Source organism: Raphanus sativus, unplaced genomic scaffold (genome assembly GCF_000801105.2).
Source record: "Raphanus sativus cultivar WK10039 unplaced genomic scaffold, ASM80110v3 Scaffold0026, whole genome shotgun sequence".
Classification (NCBI taxonomy): Eukaryota; Viridiplantae; Streptophyta; class Magnoliopsida; order Brassicales; family Brassicaceae; genus Raphanus; species Raphanus sativus.
In genome coordinates this window covers 66,641-87,543 of record NW_026615350.1, presented here as the reverse complement: position 1 = coordinate 87,543, position 20,903 = coordinate 66,641, and the positions used below count along the sequence as shown (strand labels likewise).

Genomic DNA, 20,903 nt, shown 5'->3' with positions numbered 1-20,903 from the left:
TGATAAGAATCATGAAGATATTGCCATATGTCCGAACAGGCTAATCTGGAATCATCTGGATAGAAAGTGGGATATCTTCTTACTCACAACTCCTATGAGATTTATTCAACTTCCTGGTTATTCTCCACTGATTAGTGGTTCCAAATAAAGCTTCTTAGATCGTGGTTCATCCTGGTTTGATAAGAATCATGAAGATAATGGCATATGTCCGAACAGGCTAATCTGGAATCATCTGGATAGAAAGTGGGATATCTTCTTACTCACAACTCCTATGAGATTTTTTCAACTTCCTGGTTATTCTCCACTGATTAGTGGTTCCAAATAAAGCTTCTTAGATCGTGGTTCATCCTGGTTTGATAAGAATCATGAAGATATTGCCATATGTCCGAACAGGCTAATCTGGAATCATCTGGATAGAAAGTGGGATATCTTCTTACTCACAACTCCTATGAGATTTATTCAACTTCCTGGTTATTCTCCACTGATTAGTGGTTCCCAATAAAGCTTCTTAGATCGTGGTTCATCCTGGTTTGATAAGAATCATGAAGATATTGCATATGTCCGAACAGGCTAATCTGGAATCATCTGGATAGAAAGTGGGATATCTTCTTACTCACAACTCCTATGAGATTTATTCAACTTCCTGGTTATTCTCCACTGATTAGTGGTTCCAAATAAAGCTTCTTAGATCGTGGTTCATCCTGGTTTGATAAGAATCATGAAGATATTGCCATATGTCCGAACAGGCTAATCTGGAATCATCTGGATAGAAAGTGGGATATCTTCTTACTCACAACTCCTATGAGATTTATTCAACTTCCTGGTTATTCTCCACTGATTAGTGGTTCCAAATAAAGCTTCTTAGATCGTGGTTCATCCTGGTTTGATAAGAATCATGAAGATAATGGCATATGTCCGAACAGGCTAATCTGGAATCATCTGGATAGAAGGTGGGATATCTTCTTGCTCACAACACTTATGAGATTTATTCAACTTCCTGGTTATTCTCCACTGATTAGTGGTTCCAAATAAAGCTTCTTAGATCGTGGTTCATCCTGGTTTGATAAGAATCATGAAGATATTGCCATATGTCCGAACAGGCTAATCTGGAATCATCTGGATAGAAAGTGGGATATCTTCTTACTCACAACTCCTATGAGATTTATTCAACTTCCTGGTTATTCTCCACTGATTAGTGGTTCCAAATAAAGCTTCTTAGATCGTGGTTCTGAGAGAATGTAAAGATTAAGGAGAGATTAAGAGAAGATTATGATAACCATTGTGAGAATTCAAGAGAAAGAGAGAGAGGAGTTCGCGAGAGAGAAGTAAAGAAAGAGGAAACTGTTTCCTTGATTGATTTAGTTCATCACACACATACATAAATAGCTAAATCGACATACAAGAAGAATTAATAAACAAAGGAGCTCAGACTGCGCAGACTGAGCTTGGATAGTGACAGCTCAGGAACGGCTATGAGGCAAAGTGAACATGTGATCTTTATATTAAACAACTCCTTGCCGACATCCCTCCTTTGTCTTGACCTTCCAACGGTATTCTTCTTCTCCTAAACCTTCCTTGGCAAGTCACTCTTTGCTTCCTTGTGGCGGTTAGGATTATTTGAATCCGAGAGAGGCAATGCACATACTTGTAGAACAAGGCATCGCCATCCAAGCTCATCTTTGATATATCTGATCTTGTTTATCTCCTTATGTCTTCATGTCAACACTCCCCCTCAAGCTTGACCATATGGAACAAGTCAAGCTTGGAAGCCATGAAGCAATCCCTCATTAAAACCTTAGCTTGGCAAAACCCAATGGGACAAAAACCAAGCCAAGGAAAAAGAGTAGATCACTTCATGGAGGAGAGATCAGTGACATGAGAGGTCTATGAGTCCTAACCGTGGATGGATGAACTCACAGACTTTAGTGCTTGCTGCCTTTGTGAAGATGTCAGCAAGCTGCTCCTCACTTCGTGTGTAGCATGGCAATATCACCTTCTGCTCCACTGCTTGTCTAACCTTGTGGCAGTCTACTTCAATGTGTTTGGTTCTTTCATGGAAGACTGAGTTGCTGGCAATGTGTATAGCCGCCTGGTTATCACAATGCATAGTGATTGGTGAGGTAGTCTCTACTCCCAAGTCCTTAAGCAGTCCCTTGATCCAAATCAGCTCACTTGTGAGCTTTCTCATGGCTCTATACTCTGCCTCAGCACTTGAACATGAAACCACCTTTTGCTTCTTGCTCTTCCAAGTCACCAAGTTGCCTCCAATAAATGTGCAATAACCAGTAGTTGATCTCCTATCAATTCTGTCTCCAGCCCAATCAGCATCACAATACCCAACTATCTCAGTGCTCTTGTTGCACCCCATCCATATTCCTTGTCCTGGCGCCTCTCTTAGATACCTTAGTATCCTCTCCACCATGTTCCAATGATGCATCTTGGGAGCTTGCATATGCTGGCTCACCTGGTTGACTGCAAAGCACACATCAGGTCTTGTGATAGTGAGATATATCAGCTTCCCTACCATTCTTCTATAGTGCTTCACATCTCCATAAGCCTTGTCTTCAATCTCCCCCTCACGCATCACTTTGTATCCATCTTCTAGTGGTGTTTTAGCAGCTCTTCCGCCAAGATCACCAACTTCTTTTAACAAATCCAGAGTGTATTTCCTTTGAGACAGGAACAACCCTTCCTTTGATCTGCATATCTCAATCCCAAGGAAATACTTGAGCTCTCCCAAGTCCTTGATGTCAAATGTTGCTTTGAGAAACACCTTGGTTGAGTCGATCCCTTCTTTGTCACTGCCTGTGATGATTATATCATCCACATAGATGAGTATAACAATGATCCCTTGCTTGCTGGTCAGAGTGAACAAGGTGTGGTCGGCTTCAGATTTCCTAAAACCCCTTCCATTCAGTGTTGAACTCAGCTTGTGATACCAGGCTCTTGGAGATTGCTTTAGCCCATATATTGCTTTCCTCAATCTCAAGACATTTCCAGGCTTGACCATGCTTTCCATTCCAGGTGGTGGGCGCATGTATACTTCATCTTCTAGCTCTCCTTGTAAGAATGCATTCTTGACATCCATTTGCCAAAGATCCCACTCCAAATTCACAGCAAGTGAGAGCACAACTCTTATGGTGTGTAACTTTGCTACTGGCGCAAATGTTTCTAGGTAATCCTCACCATACACTTGGGTGTAGCCTCTTGCTACTAGCCTGGTCTTCTTCCTTTCTGGTTTCCCATTGGCTAGATACTTGATTGTGAACAGAAGCATGCTGGTCACTGCCTTCTTGCCTTTGGGAAGCTCACTCTCAAAGAAGGTTCCATTCTTCTCCATAGCTCCCATCTCATCTTCTACTGAGTCTCTCCATTCCTTGATTGCCATAGCCTCCTCATATGTCCTTGGTATGTAAGCCTCATCAAGGTTGGTAATGAACACTTGATGATCCTTAGGGTATTGAGCTAGGGAGCATGTTGCTTGAGTTGGATGAGCAACTGCTTGGCTGTTGAAATATACCCTTGTGTTGCTCCAGTTTGATGGTGGATTCCTGACCCTTGTGCTTCTCCTAAGCGGCTGGACTTCTTCTATCCTTTCAACTTCATCAGGTACAGCCTCTTGCTCTTGTACTGATGGCACACCTTGATTGTTTTCATCCTGATCATGAACCTCTTGCGCTTGATCAGTGTGTGTTCCCTCTTGAACCTCTCTTGTTTCATCTGATCCCTCTTGACCAGTGTGAGAATCCTCTTGATTCCCCCCTTCAGGATTAGGATGAATAACTTGCTCACCCTCAAGAATCACTGGTGCTGATCCCTGACCCATGTTGATGCCAAGACTCTCCATAATATGCTTCAGGTTCAGTGCTCTATCCGAGGCTTCTTGAGATAAATCTTTGAGATTCTCCCAATCTTTCTCCTCAAAGTAGCCTCTTGATTCAACAAACTTCACATCCCTGGACACCATGACTCTCCTAGTCTCTGGTACATAGCACTTGTACCCCTTTTGTGTATTTGAATAGCCAATGAACACTGCCTTGATACTTCTTGCCTCTAGCTTGTTTCTGTGCTCACCTGGCCTTAATACAAAACACAAACACCCAAAGACCCGTAAGTAATCAATGGATGGTTTTCTTTTGTTCAATACCTCATATGGTGTGGAGTCCTCAAGCACTCTTGTAGGCGTCCGATTGATGAGATAGCATGCAGTCATCACAGCATCACTCCAAAATCGTTTAGGCATGTTGGTATAGAACATCATGGATCTCGCCACCTCCATTAGGTGCCTGTTCTTCCTCTCAGCAACTCCATTTTGCTGTGGGGTGTATGGGCAGCTAGTTTGGTGGATGATCCCATGTTTAGCTAGATGGCTTTTGAATGCTTTGCTTGTATATTCTCCCCCATTATCTGATCTGAATACTTTGATCTTAACATTGAAATGATTAGTTATGTAGTTCTGGAAATTAATAAAAGCATCAAGCACTCTATCTTTAGTTTGAATCATAGTCAGCCAAGTATATTTGGATTTTTGATCAATAAATGTGACAAAGTACTTATGATTCTCTCTAGATATGCATGGTGCAGTCCAGACATCAGAATGTATGAGATCAAAGCAATTTTCATAAATAGTAGACGATTTTGGGAAGACAGTTTTGCAGTGTTTACCAAGGATACAAGCTTCACAGCCATCATTTTTAAACACAACATTAGGTAATAAAATGTTCAAGGCACGAGAATGAGGATGACCTAATCTAGCATGCCACAATACATCATTATCTAAGACAGGAATTGAACTAAAAGCAGATAAATTTGAACTGGTCTTGATGTCTTCAAGTAGGTACAAGTCCTCCTTTGTAACACCTTTGCCAATCAACTTAAGAGTCTCAATATCCTGAAACATAACCTCATTAGGACTGAATATTACATTGCAATGTAAATCAGTAGCAACTCTTTTGACAGAAAGCAAATTTGATGCAAAAGATGGCATATAAAATGCTTTGGTATCTCTATCAAACAATTTAATGGTTCCTTCACCCTGAATGGGAATTCTATCACCATTAGCAATTTTAACATGTCCTAAAACAGGTTTAATGTTCTCAATTAACTCAGCATTACTAATCATATGATGAGAGGCGCCAGAGTCTATTATCACAGGTTTGATGCTACTAGATGCATTCATATTAGTTGTAAGAGCATGAGGAGCACTAGACAATCTATATGATGCATTTAGAGAATAACCAAGAGTTTTACCAGACTCCCTTAAGGCTTTGATGAGAGCTTCAATGTCAGATTTCTTGACATTCTCATTGTGTGCTCCATCACTAGTAGCCTTGGCGCGCATAGGGGTAGAGGTCTCTCCCACATCACCAGAGAAGTTGGCTTTTGCATCAGTTCGGAACTTCTGGGGCTTGAGGTGTGGGTGGAGAATCCAGCACTTGTCTCTCCCATGACCTTTCTTCTTGCAGTGGTCACACTCCCACACCTTCTTGTCTCCAGGTTTGTATTGTCCTTTGTTTGCTGCGCCTTCAACAGGAGCCTCTACACCATCAGCTTTATTTGCAAGGATGAGCTCTCCCTTTCCTCCAAATAGCCCCACTGATCCTTGCTCCTTTTGTATCTGAGCACACAACTCCTCTAGAGATGGAAGCTTGTCGCTCCTCAAAATGTGCTTAATCAGATCACCATACACCGGGTTGAGAGTAAAGAGCAAGGCAAACACCTTATCTTGTTCTTTTCTCTCATTAATCACTTCCGGGTCAACACTGGATGGCCTCAACATCTCCATCTCTGCCCACAGTGACCTGAACTTCCCAAAGTGAGTAGAGAAGTCAGTGTCCTCTTGGGAGAGAGTGTTGATAGCCCTCTTGACTTCAAACACCCTACTGATGTTGGAGATGTTCCCATACACTTTCTTAAGTGTTTCCCAAAGTTCTTTGGAGGTTTCACAGTAGGAATAAGCTTCTAAGATAGGCGCATCTAGGCTGTTTTGAATGATTGAAAGCACCATGAGGTCCTCCTGACCTTTCTTCCTATCACCTTCAGCCGCACTAGCCTCTTCTTTGCCATCCTCTCCTAGGACAGTCTTGGTTGTAGCCTTGCCCTCCACGCACTCCCAAAGACCTCTGCCTCCTAGTGCTGTCTTAGCAAGCCTTGACCATAGCAAGTAATTTGGACCTTTTAAAGTCACTGGTATCGACACCATCTTTGAGTGAGTTTCCATTTTTGGCAAATTTTTAAGCTGGAAATCAAGAACAAGTGAAGAACACCAAGAACTTTGCCAAAAATAGAAAAGAAAGATTCAGAGTTTTGCGGAAAAGTAAGAAAAGAAAATAAGAGAATTGGTTCCAAGAGCTTTTAGTGCTCTGATACCATGAGAGAATGTAAAGATTAAGGAGAGATTAAGAGAAGATTATGATAACCATTGTGAGAATTCAAGAGAAAGAGAGAGAGGAGTTCGCGAGAGAGAAGTAAAGAAAGAGGAAACTGTTTCCTTGATTGATTTAGTTCATCACACACATACATAAATAGCTAAATCGACATACAAGAAGAATTAATAAACAAAGGAGCTCAGACTGCGCAGACTGAGCTTGGATAGTGACAGCTCAGGAACGGCTATGAGGCAAAGTGAACATGTGATCTTTATATTAAACAACTCCTTGCCGACATCCCTCCTTTGTCTTGACCTTCCAACGGTATTCTTCTTCTCCTAAACCTTCCTTGGCAAGTCACTCTTTGCTTCCTTGTGGCGGTTAGGATTATTTGAATCCGAGAGAGGCAATGCACATACTTGTAGAACAAGGCATCGCCATCCAAGCTCATCTTTGATATATCTGATCTTGTTTATCTCCTTATGTCTTCATGTCAACAGGTTCATCCTGGTTTGATAAGAATCATGAAGATATTGCCATATGTCCGAACAGGCTAATCTGGAATCATCTGGATAGAAAGTGGGATATCTTCTTACTCACAACTCCTATGAGATTTATTCAACTTCCTGGTTATTCTCCACTGATTAGTGGTTCCAAATAAAGCTTCTTAGATCGTGGTTCATCCTGGTTTGATAAGAATCATGAAGATATTGCCATATGTCCGAACAGGCTAATCTGGAATCATCTGGATAGAAAGTGGGATATCTTCTTACTCACAACTCCTATGAGATTTATTCAACTTCCTGGTTATTCTCCACTGATTAGTGGTTCCAAATAAAGCTTCTTAGATCGTGGTTCATCCTGGTTTGATAAGAATCATGAAGATATTGCCATATGTCCGAACAGGCTAATCTGGAATCATCTGGATAGAAAGTGGGATATCTTCTTACTCACAACTCCTATGAGATTTATTCAACTTCCTGGTTATTCTCCACTGATTAGTGGTTCCAAATAAAGCTTCTTAGATCGTGGTTCATCCTGGTTTGATAAGAATCATGAAGATATTGCCATATGTCCGAACAGGCTAATCTGGAATCATCTGGATAGAAAGTGGGATATCTTCTTACTCACAACTCCTATGAGATTTATTCAACTTCCTGGTTATTCTCCACTGATTAGTGGTTCCAAATAAAGCTTCTTAGATCGTGGTTCATCCTGGTTTGATAAGAATCATGAAGATATTGCCATATGTCCGAACAGGCTAATCTGGAATCATCTGGATAGAAAGTGGGATATCTTCTTACTCACAACTCCTATGAGATTTATTCAACTTCCTGGTTATTCTCCACTGATTAGTGGTTCCAAATAAAGCTTCTTAGATCGTGGTTCATCCTGGTTTGATAAGAATCATGAAGATATTGCCATATGTCCGAACAGGCTAATCTGGAATCATCTGGATAGAAAGTGGGATATCTTCTTACTCACAACTCCTATGAGATTTATTCAACTTCCTGGTTATTCTCCACTGATTAGTGGTTCCAAATAAAGCTTCTTAGATCGTGGTTCATCCTGGTTTGATAAGAATCATGAAGATATTGCCATATGTCCGAACAGGCTAATCTGGAATCATCTGGATAGAAAGTGGGATATCTTCTTACTCACAACTCCTATGAGATTTATTCAACTTCCTGGTTATTCTCCACTGATTAGTGGTTCCAAATAAAGCTTCTTAGATCGTGGTTCATCCTGGTTTGATAAGAATCATGAAGATATTGCCATATGTCCGAACAGGCTAATCTGGAATCATCTGGATAGAAAGTGGGATATCTTCTTACTCACAACTCCTATGAGATTTATTCAACTTCCTGGTTATTCTCCACTGATTAGTGGTTCCAAATAAAGCTTCTTAGATCGTGGTTCATCCTGGTTTGATAAGAATCATGAAGATATTGCCATATGTCCGAACAGGCTAATCTGGAATCATCTGGATAGAAAGTGGGATATCTTCTTACTCACAACTCCTATGAGATTTATTCAACTTCCTGGTTATTCTCCACTGATTAGTGGTTCCAAATAAAGCTTCTTAGATCGTGGTTCATCCTGGTTTGATAAGAATCATGAAGATATTGCATATGTCCGAACAGGCTAATCTGGAATCATCTGGATAGAAAGTGGGATATCTTCTTACTCACAACTCCTATGAGATTTATTCAACTTCCTGGTTATTCTCCACTGATTAGTGGTTCCAAATAAAGCTTCTTAGATCGTGGTTCATCCTGGTTTGATAAGAATCATGAAGATATTGCCATATGTCCGAACAGGCTAATCTGGAATCATCTGGATAGAAAGTGGGATATCTTCTTACTCACAACTCCTATGAGATTTATTCAACTTCCTGGTTATTCTCCACTGATTAGTGGTTCCAAATAAAGCTTCTTAGATCGTGGTTCATCCTGGTTTGATAAGAATCATGAAGATATTGCCATATGTCCGAACAGGCTAATCTGGAATCATCTGGATAGAAAGTGGGATATCTTCTTACTCACAACTCCTATGAGATTTATTCAACTTCCTGGTTATTCTCCACTGATTAGTGGTTCCAAATAAAGCTTCTTAGATCGTGGTTCATCCTGGTTTGATAAGAATCATGAAGATATTGCCATATGTCCGAACAGGCTAATCTGGAATCATCTGGATAGAAAGTGGGATATCTTCTTACTCACAACTCCTATGAGATTTATTCAACTTCCTGGTTATTCTCCACTGATTAGTGGTTCCAAATAAAGCTTCTTAGATCGTGGTTCATCCTGGTTTGATAAGAATCATGAAGATATTGCCATATGTCCGAACAGGCTAATCTGGAATCATCTGGATAGAAAGTGGGATATCTTCTTACTCACAACTCCTATGAGATTTATTCAACTTCCTGGTTATTCTCCACTGATTAGTGGTTCCAAATAAAGCTTCTTAGATCGTGGTTCATCCTGGTTTGATAAGAATCATGAAGATATTGCCATATGTCCGAACAGGCTAATCTGGAATCATCTGGATAGAAAGTGGGATATCTTCTTACTCACAACTCCTATGAGATTTATTCAACTTCCTGGTTATTCTCCACTGATTAGTGGTTCCAAATAAAGCTTCTTAGATCGTGGTTCATCCTGGTTTGATAAGAATCATGAAGATATTGCCATATGTCCGAACAGGCTAATCTGGAATCATCTGGATAGAAAGTGGGATATCTTCTTACTCACAACTCCTATGAGATTTATTCAACTTCCTGGTTATTCTCCACTGATTAGTGGTTCCAAATAAAGCTTCTTAGATCGTGGTTCATCCTGGTTTGATAAGAATCATGAAGATATTGCCATATGTCCGAACAGGCTAATCTGGAATCATCTGGATAGAAAGTGGGATATCTTCTTACTCACAACTCCTATGAGATTTATTCAACTTCCTGGTTATTCTCCACTGATTAGTGGTTCCAAATAAAGCTTCTTAGATCGTGGTTCATCCTGGTTTGATAAGAATCATGAAGATATTGCCATATGTCCGAACAGGCTAATCTGGAATCATCTGGATAGAAAGTGGGATATCTTCTTACTCACAACTCCTATGAGATTTATTCAACTTCCTGGTTATTCTCCACTGATTAGTGGTTCCAAATAAAGCTTCTTAGATCGTGGTTCATCCTGGTTTGATAAGAATCATGAAGATAATGCCATATGTCCGAACAGGCTAATCTGGAATCATCTGGATAGAAAGTGGGATATCTTCTTACTCACAACTCCTATGAGATTTATTCAACTTCCTGGTTATTCTCCACTGATTAGTGGTTCCAAATAAAGCTTCTTAGATCGTGGTTCATCCTGGTTTGATAAGAATCATGAAGATATTGCCATATGTCCGAACAGGCTAATCTGGAATCATCTGGATAGAAAGTGGGATATCTTCTTACTCACAACTCCTATGAGATTTATTCAACTTCCTGGTTATTCTCCACTGATTAGTGGTTCCAAATAAAGCTTCTTAGATCGTGGTTCATCCTGGTTTGATAAGAATCATGAAGATATTGCCATATGTCCGAACAGGCTAATCTGGAATCATCTGGATAGAAAGTGGGATATCTTCTTACTCACAACTCCTATGAGATTTATTCAACTTCCTGGTTATTCTCCACTGATTAGTGGTTCCAAATAAAGCTTCTTAGATCGTGGTTCATCCTGGTTTGATAAGAATCATGAAGATATGCCATATGTCCGAACAGGCTAATCTGGAATCATCTGGATAGAAAGTGGGATATCTTCTTACTCACAACTCCTATGAGATTTATTCAACTTCCTGGTTATTCTCCACTGATTAGTGGTTCCAAATAAAGCTTCTTAGATCGTGGTTCATCCTGGTTTGATAAGAATCATGAAGATATTGCCATATGTCCGAACAGGCTAATCTGGAATCATCTGGATAGAAAGTGGGATATCTTCTTACTCACAACTCCTATGAGATTTATTCAACTTCCTGGTTATTCTCCACTGATTAGTGGTTCCAAATAAAGCTTCTTAGATCGTGGTTCATCCTGGTTTGATAAGAATCATGAAGATATTGGCATATGTCCGAACAGGCTAATCTGGAATCATCTGGATAGAAAGTGGGATATCTTCTTACTCACAACTCCTATGAGATTTATTCAACTTCCTGGTTATTCTCCACTGATTAGTGGTTCCAAATAAAGCTTCTTAGATCGTGGTTCATCCTGGTTTGATAAGAATCATGAAGATATTGCCATATGTCCGAACAGGCTAATCTGGAATCATCTGGATAGAAAGTGGGATATCTTCTTACTCACAACTCCTATGAGATTTATTCAACTTCCTGGTTATTCTCCACTGATTAGTGGTTCCAAATAAAGCTTCTTAGATCGTGGTTCATCCTGGTTTGATAAGAATCATGAAGATATTGCCATATGTCCGAACAGGCTAATCTGGAATCATCTGGATAGAAAGTGGGATATCTTCTTACTCACAACTCCTATGAGATTTATTCAACTTCCTGGTTATTCTCCACTGATTAGTGGTTCCAAATAAAGCTTCTTAGATCGTGGTTCATCCTGGTTTGATAAGAATCATGAAGATATTGCCATATGTCCGAACAGGCTAATCTGGAATCATCTGGATAGAAAGTGGGATATCTTCTTACTCACAACTCCTATGAGATTTATTCAACTTCCTGGTTATTCTCCACTGATTAGTGGTTCCAAATAAAGCTTCTTAGATCGTGGTTCATCCTGGTTTGATAAGAATCATGAAGATAATGGCATATGTCCGAACAGGCTAATCTGGAATCATCTGGATAGAAAGTGGGATATCTTCTTACTCACAACACTTATGAGATTTATTCAACTTCCTGGTTATTCTCCACTGATTAGTGGTTCCAAATAAAGCTTCTTAGATCGTGGTTCATCCTGGTTTGATAAGAATCATGAAGATATTGCCATATGTCCGAACAGGCTAATCTGGAATCATCTGGATAGAAAGTGGGATATCTTCTTACTCACAACTCCTATGAGATTTATTCAACTTCCTGGTTATTCTCCACTGATTAGTGGTTCCAAATAAAGCTTCTTAGATCGTGGTTCATCCTGGTTTGATAAGAATCATGAAGATATTGCCATATGTCCGAACAGGCTAATCTGGAATCATCTGGATAGAAAGTGGGATATCTTCTTACTCACAACTCCTATGAGATTTATTCAACTTCCTGGTTATTCTCCACTGATTAGTGGTTCCAAATAAAGCTTCTTAGATCGTGGTTCATCCTGGTTTGATAAGAATCATGAAGATATTGCCATATGTCCGAACAGGCTAATCTGGAATCATCTGGATAGAAAGTGGGATATCTTCTTACTCACAACTCCTATGAGATTTATTCAACTTCCTGGTTATTCTCCACTGATTAGTGGTTCCAAATAAAGCTTCTTAGATCGTGGTTCATCCTGGTTTGATAAGAATCATGAAGATATTGCCATATGTCCGAACAGGCTAATCTGGAATCATCTGGATAGAAAGTGGGATATCTTCTTACTCACAACTCCTATGAGATTTATTCAACTTCCTGGTTATTCTCCACTGATTAGTGGTTCCAAATAAAGCTTCTTAGATCGTGGTTCATCCTGGTTTGATAAGAATCATGAAGATATTGCCATATGTCCGAACAGGCTAATCTGGAATCATCTGGATAGAAAGTGGGATATCTTCTTACTCACAACTCCTATGAGATTTATTCAACTTCCTGGTTATTCTCCACTGATTAGTGGTTCCAAATAAAGCTTCTTAGATCGTGGTTCATCCTGGTTTGATAAGAATCATGAAGATATTGCCATATGTCCGAACAGGCTAATCTGGAATCATCTGGATAGAAAGTGGGATATCTTCTTACTCACAACTCCTATGAGATTTATTCAACTTCCTGGTTATTCTCCACTGATTAGTGGTTCCAAATAAAGCTTCTTAGATCGTGGTTCATCCTGGTTTGATAAGAATCATGAAGATATTGCCATATGTCCGAACAGGCTAATCTGGAATCATCTGGATAGAAAGTGGGATATCTTCTTACTCACAACTCCTATGAGATTTATTCAACTTCCTGGTTATTCTCCACTGATTAGTGGTTCCAAATAAAGCTTCTTAGATCGTGGTTCATCCTGGTTTGATAAGAATCATGAAGATATTGCCATATGTCCGAACAGGCTAATCTGGAATCATCTGGATAGAAAGTGGGATATCTTCTTACTCACAACTCCTATGAGATTTATTCAACTTCCTGGTTATTCTCCACTGATTAGTGGTTCCAAATAAAGCTTCTTAGATCGTGGTTCATCCTGGTTTGATAAGAATCATGAAGATATTGCCATATGTCCGAACAGGCTAATCTGGAATCATCTGGATAGAAAGTGGGATATCTTCTTACTCACAACTCCTATGAGATTTATTCAACTTCCTGGTTATTCTCCACTGATTAGTGGTTCCAAATAAAGCTTCTTAGATCGTGGTTCATCCTGGTTTGATAAGAATCATGAAGATATTGCCATATGTCCGAACAGGCTAATCTGGAATCATCTGGATAGAAAGTGGGATATCTTCTTACTCACAACTCCTATGAGATTTATTCAACTTCCTGGTTATTCTCCACTGATTAGTGGTTCCAAATAAAGCTTCTTAGATCGTGGTTCATCCTGGTTTGATAAGAATCATGAAGATATTGCCATATGTCCGAACAGGCTAATCTGGAATCATCTGGATAGAAAGTGGGATATCTTCTTACTCACAACTCCTATGAGATTTATTCAACTTCCTGGTTATTCTCCACTGATTAGTGGTTCCAAATAAAGCTTCTTAGATCGTGGTTCATCCTGGTTTGATAAGAATCATGAAGATAATGGCATATGTCCGAACAGGCTAATCTGGAATCATCTGGATAGAAAGTGGGATATCTTCTTACTCACAACTCTTATGAGATTTATTCAACTTCCTGGTTATTCTCCACTGATTAGTGGTTCCAAATAAAGCTTCTTAGATCGTGGTTCATCCTGGTTTGATAAGAATCATGAAGATATGGCATATGTCCGAACAGGCTAATCTGGAATCATCTGGATAGAAGGTGGGATATCTTCTTGCTCACAACACTTATGAGATTTATTCAACTTCCTGGTTATTCTCCACTGATTAGTGGTTCCAAATAAAGCTTCTTAGATCGTGGTTCATCCTGGTTTGATAAGAATCATGAAGATATTGCCATATGTCCGAACAGGCTAATCTGGAATCATCTGGATAGAAAGTGGGATATCTTCTTGCTCACAACTCCTATGAGATTTATTCAACTTCCTGGTTATTTCCACATATTATGGTTCCAAATAAAGCTTCTTAGATCGTGGTTCATCCTGGTTTGATAAGAATCATGAAGATATTGCCATATGTCCGAACAGGTGATGTCTTGCATAATTGCATTGTTTCACCCATTCCCTTTCATGCATTTTCATCATATAGGTTAGATTCTAGTCATGTTTAGGTTGCATTTTGCATACATGAGTCCTTATCAGGTATTGGAGCATCTTATGGAGCTTTTGGAGACATTGGAATGCATTTGGGGCTCAAAAGATGTGAAAAGGAGGATGATTGGACGAGAGGAGCCTGGAGCGACCTTCAGAAGTTGTTGTGTGACCTCGCTCCAGCCGGAGCGACCTACATGAAGAAAGCTAGAGCGACCACTCCAAGTCGCTCGGCTTTACACGTCTCGAAGACGAAGAAATTGACTCCAGAGCGACCCCTCGCAGCGACCATCCGAGGTCGCTCCCAAGGCCAGAGCGACGTGCTGGAGCGACCTGCGGAGGTCGCTGCGTGTTTCTTATTTTCGATTTCTTTTTAATTCAAGGACCTATTTGCAATTACTTATGTCGTTTTGGCACTCTGAAAAACCTAAGTTTAAGACTGATTGTAGCCACTTTTTGCCAGATTATCTTTTGTTGAAGAGAAAACCACAAAATACTCTTGGAAAGTTCATCTTTTGGATTCATTGTTCTATTGTTATTGATTTCTTATTGATTTCCTGTGTTCATCTACATGTTTAATCTGAAATCCAGTATGGGTTTAAGGTTTAACATGAAGATTAGTGAGTAGTTCTCTTCTGAATTCATGGGTTAGGGAGACTAGGGTGATTAGGTTAGATCAAGGATGTTTTTAGTGTAGATCAATCTCAAGCCTTGCTAGTAGAGTGTTCTTACAGCCTCTTTCGACCTGATCATTCGAAAGTTGATCTCTAGACATTTCCCACCCAAATGGTGTTTGTTGAAATGTCTGAGATAACTCTGCTAGGCTCTTAATGCATCTTGCCAAAGATATTTGTTGTTAAGAGTGTTAGGATAGCTAATAAACCTGTTCTTATTGATTGCTTTCATATCATTCAGCCAAAGAGATTTGATGTTTGAGATGTGTTAGCAAATGAGCATTGATCTAGATATAGAGCTTGCTTAGGATTGTGTTTAGGCTTAAGGTCATTTGTTTGATTCATCATTTGTCATCTTTGTTTGATACTTGATCACCCGAAATCATATTCCTATGCCCATGAGTTTTCTTTTATCATATTTAAGCAAGTCATTCATTTACTGCGATTTAGTTCTATCTTGTCATCATAGTTAGTCATTGTTTCTGAAATCATTTTAAATCATTGGTTGCATTTAGATTAAGTAAGTGCTTGCATTCTTAGTGCTTGAAATCCCTCAGAACTGGTTCGACATATTACTTCCATTTTACTATCATTTGACTTAGGAGTCTCAAAACTCCTAACATCAAATTGGCGCCGTTGCCAAATTCTGAGTAGATTTGAACATTGAGATTTAGTAGCTTGCTTGAGACTAAATCATTTTTTTTTTTGCTGATTACTGATTCTCCTTTTTCAATTCCCTTTTGATCTGCAGGTGTATGAACTTGAGGAGCAGGGGTCCAACAAACCTAGTTCCAAGAGCAGCAGACATCCGAGCTTTAGAGAGGGAGTGTGCTAGAAAAAGGAGAGAAGAGGAGCAACAGGCTCACATACAGGATCCGAACATTGAAATGGCTGACCCACAAGCGAATGGCGATGGCAACGCCCCACCAGCTCGACCTATTGGTGCCTATGACCGCCCAACTAACCATGGCCACCTGTTAGGAATCAGAGCACCAGCTGTGGCAGCAAACAACTTTGAGATCAAGTCAGGGTTGCTGAACCAGATTGAGAACAACAAGTTTCATGGTCTGGCTGCAGAGAATCCATTCGACCACTTGGACAGTTTTGATAGATACTGTGGTCTCTCCAAAACCAATGGTGTATCAGAGGATGCTTTCAAGCTCAAGCTTTTCCCTTTCTCTTTGGGGGATAAGGCACGTCAGTGGGAGAAGTCTCTGCCAAGCAGCTCCATCACCACTTGGGATGACTGCAAGAAAGCTTTCCTAGAGAAATTCTTCTCTACTTCCAAGACAGCTGACTACAGGAATGAGATATCCGGATTCAAGCAGAAGAACTTGGAAGGATTCAGTGAAGCATGGGAAAGGTTCAATGGCTACCTAGCTCAATGCCCACACCATGGTTTCAACAAGGGAAGCTTGCTTAGCACATTCTACAGAGGTGCCTTACCTGAGTACAGAGCAAGATTGGATACTGCAAGTAATGGGAACTTCTTGGACAGAACAGAAGAAGAGGCATGGAAACTTGTTGAAAACATGGTCAAGAGTGATGCTGTCTACAGTGGGGATCATGACAGAGCTGATAGGTCAGCAGACAAGCAGACAAGAAAAGAGATAAAGGCTTTGCAGGATAAGATTGACATCCTCATTGCTGATAAAGCTTCTCAAGCTCAGATGAACTTTGTTGGCAACCCACAGCACGAGATACCAGCTGCTGTCAATGAGGTTGAAGGTCTGGAAGGTCAGGAAGAGTTGTGTTTTATCAACAACAATGGTACTTGGTACAAGAAGGAGCCAAACTTTCAGTACAACAACTATCAGCAGAGACCTTACTCTAACAACCAGCATAATGGATATCAGCCTAGGAACAACCAGCAAGGTGGCTATCAGCAAAAGCAAAACCCTCCACCTGGTTTTCCCAACCAAGGTCAGAACTCTTCTCAACAGCAGCCTGCTCCATCTAGCTCTACACCCCAAGAAAGCAGCACTGATGCACTTCTGAAAAAAATCTTGGAGTCACAGACTAGAAGTGAGAAGCATGTTAGTTATGAGCTGAAAAACCTTCACAACAAGATTGATGGGAGCTACAATGATCTCAACAACAAGTTCAGAGCTTTGGAGAACCAATTTGCTTCCATGAACACTCAGCAAAATCGCCAACAAGGCTCTCTACCTGGAAAACCTGAGCAGAATCCCAAGGATGCAAAAGCTATCACACTTAGGAGTAGTAAGGAGTTACCTCCTAGAACTCTCACCAAGGATGCTGAGAAACTAGGTGAGGGGGTGGCCATCAACATAGATGATGAAGTGGTTATTGTTGATGAGAAGACTAATGATGAGGTCTTGGAGAAGATTGTGGAAGCTAAAGGTAAAGGGAAGGTTGGAGAAGAGAAGAAGACTGTAAAAGATGGTGAAGTTGTTCCTCCAGCAAAGGAGAATGCTTTTGTCCCTCCTCCTTATGAACCCAAACTTCCATTCCCTGGTAGGTTCAAGAAGCAGTTGCTGGAGAAGTACAAAGCTCTGTTTGAGAAGCAGATGAGTGAGGTTCAGATCACAATGCCAATCATTGATGCTTTCATGCTGGTCCCTCAATACAGCAAGTTCCTGAAAGATGTCGTAGCATCAAAGAAGAAAGAGATGGAAGGTATGATGATTCTCACTCATGAGTGCAATGCCATAATTCAGAGGCTTGATGTTCCAAAAAAGCTAGAGGATCCAGGATGCTTTACACTTCCTTGTACTCTTGGACCCATGATGTTTGAGAAATGTCTCTGTGATTTGGGAGCTAGTGTGAGCTTGATGCCTTTGTCTGTTGCTAAGAAGCTTGGTTTCACTCAGTACAAGAAGGGTAGACTCTCTCTGGTGTTAGCTGATCGTTCGGTGAAGTACCCTGTTGGCATCTTAGAGGATCTTCCAGTGATGGTAGGAAATTGTGAGATCCCTACAGACTTTGTGGTGCTTGAGATGGGTGAAGAAGCTCAAGATCCCTTGATCCTTGGTAGACCTTTCTTAGCCACAGCAGGAGCTATTGTTAATGTGAAAGAAGGCAAGATCGATCTCCATTTGGGTAAAGGAAACATTCTCCACTTTGACATCAAGGAGGTGATGAAGAGACCAATCATGCAGGCACAAATCTTCTACATAGATGAGATGGATGCTCTTGCTGATGAGCTCCTTGAAGAGCTATCAATAGAGGATCCTTTACAGCATGCCTTGACCATTGAGAGAGATGATGAAGTGGTTGAGAACCTGGCTAGTACTGCATATGGACTGATGCTGGATTCACACAAGGGATTTAATGGCAAGGATCAGTTTGAGGAGTTGCCACAGGAGGTTCATCAAGAGGCTGCAGTCACTCAACATGAAGACATCCAGCAAGATGACTGGAGTGAGCTTAAGGCGCCTAAGGTGGAACTAAAACCTCTTCCCCATGGTGTAAGGTATGCATTTCTTGGTCCCAATGAAACCTATCCTGTCATTGTGAGTAGTGAACTTACTGAAACTGAATTGTCTGAACTTTTGAAAACACTTAAAAGGTTTAGAAAAGCAATAGGTTACTCACTTGATGACATCAAAGGAATTTCACCATCTTTGTGCATGCATAGGATACATCTAGAGGATGAATCAATGACTTCTATCGAGCATCAAAGGAGGTTAAATCCTAACCTGAAGGATGTTGTAAAGAAGGAGATTCTTAAGCTCTTAGATGCTGGGGTTATTTACCCTATTTCTGATTCAAAATGGGTATATCCTGTGCATGTTGTCCCAAAGAAAGGTGGAATCACTGTGATTAAAAATGACAAAGATGAATTGATACCAACAAGAACTGTCACAGGTCATAGAATGTGTATTGATTACAGAAAACTGAACTCTGCATCTCGAAAAGATCATTTTCCATTGCCCTTTATTGATCAGATGCTTGAGAGACTTGCTAATCATCCATTCTATTGTTTTCTTGATGGGTATTCAGGTTTCTTCCAAATCCCCATACATCCCCATGATCAAGAGAAAACGACATTCACATGTCCTTATGGTACCTTCGCATATCGAAGAATGCCATTTGGACTATGTAATGCTCCAGCCACCTTCCAAAGGTGCATGATGTCAATTTTCTCTGATCTAATTGAGGATGTTGTGGAGGTGTTTATGGATGATTTCTCTGTCTATGGATCTTCGTTCTCTGCTTGTTTGTCAAATTTGTGCAGGGTCCTACAGAGATGTGAAGACACCAACCTTGTACTGAACTGGGAGAAGTGCCACTTCATGGTCAAGGAAGGGATTGTGCTTGGGCACAAGATTTCAGAGAAGGGGATTGAAGTGGACAAGGCTAAGATTGAGGTTATGGTCAGTTTGCCTCCACCTAAGACAGTGAAAGATATCAAAAGTTTTCTTGGACATGCTAGTTTCTACAGGAGGTTCATCAAAGACTTCTCCATGATCACTAGACCATTGACCAGGTTGCTTTGTAAGGAAGCCACTTTCAGCTTTGAAGTAGAGTGTCTTGAGGCCTTCAAGAAGCTGAAAAATGAACTCATCAGTGCCCCCATAGTCCAACCACCTGATTGGGATCTCCCCTTTGAGATCATGTGTGATGCTAGTGATTATGCTGTGGGAGCTGTACTGGGGCAGAAGAAGAATGGGAAAACTCATGTGATCTACTATGCAAGCCAGACCATGAATGAAGCTCAAATGAGGTATGCCACCACAGAGAAGGAAATGCTAGCCATTGTCTTTGCCTTTGAGAAGTTCAGAAGCTACTTGGTGGGATCTAAGGTTATTGTCTACACTGATCATGCTGCTTTGAGACATCTTCTAGCCAAGAAAGATGCAAAACCAAGACTTTTGAGGTGGATCCTATTGCTTCAGGAGTTTGATTTGGAGATCAGAGATAAGCCAGGAGTTGAGAATGGTGTAGCTGATCACTTGTCCAGGCTGAAGGTAGAGTGTGGAGTACCTATTGATGAGGGACTTCCAGAGGAGCAAATCATGGCTATTGGAGCAGTGATGGCAGTTTGTGAAACTGGTAGAAAGCTTGAGGAAGTGAAGGCAACTGAAGAGAAGGAATCTTGGTATGCTGATTTGGTGAACTACCTAGCCACAGGAAAAGAACCTTTGAATCTTGTGGGCTATGCCAAGAAGAAGTTCTACAAAGATGTGAAGAGGTACTATTGGGATGAGCCTTATCTCTACACTCTCTGCAAAGATCAGCTGTATAGGAGAGTGGTTGCTAATGAAGAGATAGATGGGATCCTCACACAATGTCATGGATCATCCTATGGAGGCCACTTTGCTACTTTTAAGAATGTAGCAAAAGTGTTACAAGCTGGATTCTGGTGGTCACACATGTTCAAAGACACACAAGACTTTGTCTCCAAATGTGATTCATGCCAAAGAAGAGGAAATATCACCAAGAGGAATGAGATGCCTCAAAATCCTATCCTAGAAGTTGAGGTCTTTGATGTGTGGGGTATTGACTTTATGGGACCATTTCCTTCATCATATGGGAACAAGTACATTCTTGTGGCTGTTGACTATGTCTCAAAGTGGGTGGAAGCTATTGCTAGTCCCACCAATGATGCTAAAGTGGTGACCAACATGTTCAAGAGTATTATCTTCCCAAGGTTTGGAGTTCCAAGAGTTGTGATCAGTGATGGGGGTTCTCACTTCATTAACAAGCTGCTCGAAGGACTTCTAAGGAAGAATGGTGTGAAGCATAAGGTAGCAACTCCTTACCATCCTCAGACAAGTGGTCAAGTTGAGGTCTCTAACAGAGAGATCAAATCCATTCTGGAGAAGATTGTGGGGATCACGAGGAAGGATT

General features: G+C 40.6%; 1 non-coding gene across 1 annotated transcript; it reads right to left on the bottom strand.

Annotated features, from left to right (window-relative positions):
- Nucleotides 1-16,380: 16,380 nt before the first annotated feature.
- On the bottom strand, nt 16,381-16,488 carry LOC130500738 (small nucleolar RNA R71). The gene has a single exon (XR_008939299.1). It is a non-coding gene; the product is annotated as a small nucleolar RNA R71 (small nucleolar RNA).
- Between the last annotated feature and the right edge of the window lie 4,415 nt (nt 16,489-20,903).